We start from the raw sequence: 2,500 nt of genomic DNA, 5'->3' as shown, positions 1-2,500 counted from the left end.
AACCTCAACCCACTTCTCTCTGTCTCGCACGCAATGAGCACTTCCTGTTCCTCTTGCTGCGCTGCACTTTGTGCCCTTGTAGTGCCATCACCACCCCGAGTGATGAGAACTGAAACTCGGTGTCACCTCAGGACAACACACACACACACACACACACACACACACACACACACACACACTATTTCACACGTCTTCTCACACACGCTACACATACAACGTTAGCTTCGGGCTTTGCTTTAGTCTCTCGTAGTAAATAAAACGAGCTCACCGTATTTTTTTTACACCGGGATCGAATTCTGGATTCTGATTGGTCAGAAGTTGTTTATTTATTCTGTAGAGCAGCAGCGGCCATAATGTGAACCATATTTCAGTTTTTAAAAAAGGTGACAGTGTGGGCAGGGGGCAGACGGAGACCCACGGTGGATAGTGATGGGGTTGGGGTTATAAATACTTCACATATGTTACTGAACTTTAATACATAAAGTATTAGCATCCTTTCCATCCGACTTTTTTCCATCCGACCTTTTAAATGACTGTAAGGGGAACACGGTGGCTTAGTGGTTAGCATGTCCGCCTCACACCTCCAGGGTTGGGGGTTCGATTCCCGCCTCCTCCTTGTGTGTGTGGAGTTTGCATGTTCTCCCCGTGCCTCGGGGGTTTCCTCCGGGTACTCCGGTTTCCTCCCCCGGTCCAAAGACATGCATGGTAGGTTGATTGGCATCTCTGGAAAATTGTCCGTAGTGTGTGAGTGTGTGAGTGAATGAGAGTGTGTGTGTGAGTGAATGAGAGTGTGTGTGTGCCCTGTGATGGGTTGGCACTCCGTCCAGGGTGTATCCTGCCTCGATGCCCAATGACGCCTGAGATAGGCACAGACTCCCCGTGACCCGAGAAGTTCGGATAAGCGGTAGAAGATGAGTGAGTGAGAGTGAGTGAGTAAATGACTGTTTCTGCTTCAAGGCCTCAGGTTAAAGTAGAACAAAAAAATCAGTTGAGATTAAAAAAAAGAAAAAAAATATCACTATTTTAGTCAGAGCTCATTGGAGTCCTCCTGATGTTCTCTGGGATACTTTACTGAAGATCGAATCTTTCCCAGTATTCCCAGAATACCCATCATGGAAGCGTGAAAGTCTTTGTGTTGAAAGTTGTACTGTGCGAACAGGAGCCCCTTCGGTGACGCAACAGACAAGTGATTCCTTTCCTTTGTCCTCTGGCTTTGTATCAGTGAAAAAACTCTGAAACGTTCTTACGTTAAAAGATGTAGGACAGCACACACACACACACACACACACACACACACACACACACACACACTGAATAACGACTTGTTCTGCAATGACCTCTTTAAGTTTGGGAAAACATTCTTTCCTTCTTCATCAGATCGCTTGGACGTACCGAGCGATCGTCTCAGCTGACACATTCGGGGTGTAATAAACTTTCTTGTGTGTGTGTGTGTGTGTGTGTGTGTGTGTGTGTGTGTGTGTGTGTGTGTGTGTGTGTTTTCCAGTGCTGTCAGAGTAGCTTTCAGAATGTGGCGCTATCTATCACAGCGTTAACTATTGCTTCAGTCTTCGTATGAGCGCATAGATCTCTCTCTCTGTCTATCTGTCTTTCTCTTTATCTCTCTATCTCTGTCTATCTGTCTCTCGCTATCTGTCTCTCTCTCTCTCTCTCTCTCTCTCTCTCTCTCTCACACATACACACACACACACACACACTGTTCCTTTCTCACTGATTAAAAGCATCTCTGCTTGACAGCACTGGTATAACAGGGTTACTGTGTTTCTACACAGCATGTGTGCTAACAGTGTGCACACACACACACACACACACACACACACACACACACACACACACACACACACACACTCACACACAAACACACATTATTCTGAGTTATTCAACCAGAATTATAGCTGAGTTGTCCCACTGTGTAACAAACACATCCATGATCAATACACACACACACACACACACACACACACACACACACACACACTATCCACATGCTGTGTACTAATTATTATACACTACAATACAGGAGGTGTGGCCTCTGTTTCAGTAAGAGAAGGAGGCGTGGTCTCTGTGTCAGTAATAGAAGGAGGCGTGGCCTCTGTGTCAGTAGTAGAAGGAGGCATGGTCTCTGTGTCAGTAAGAGAAGGAGGCGTGGTCTCTGTGTCAGTAAGAGAAGGAGGCATGGCCTCTGTGTCAGTGATAGAAGGAGGCGTGGTCTCTGTGTCAGTAAGAGAAGGAGGCGTGGTCTCTGTGTCAGTAAGAGAAGGAGGCGTGGCCTCTGTGTCAGTAATAGAAGGAGGCGTGGCCTCTGTGTCAGTAATAGAAGGAGGCGTGGTCTCTGTGTCAGTAATAGAGGGAGGCGTGGCCTGTGTGTCAGTAAGAGAAGGAGGCGTGGCCTCTGTGTCAGTAATAGAAGGAGGCGTGGCCTCTGTGTCAGTAATAGAAGGAGGCGTGGTCTCTGTGTCAGTAAGAGAAGGAGGCATGGTCT

The sequence above is a fragment of the Tachysurus fulvidraco genome, chromosome 15 (genome assembly GCF_022655615.1).
Source record: "Tachysurus fulvidraco isolate hzauxx_2018 chromosome 15, HZAU_PFXX_2.0, whole genome shotgun sequence".
NCBI classification, from domain to species: Eukaryota; Metazoa; Chordata; class Actinopteri; order Siluriformes; family Bagridae; genus Tachysurus; species Tachysurus fulvidraco.
This window is presented reverse-complemented; position numbering follows the sequence as displayed.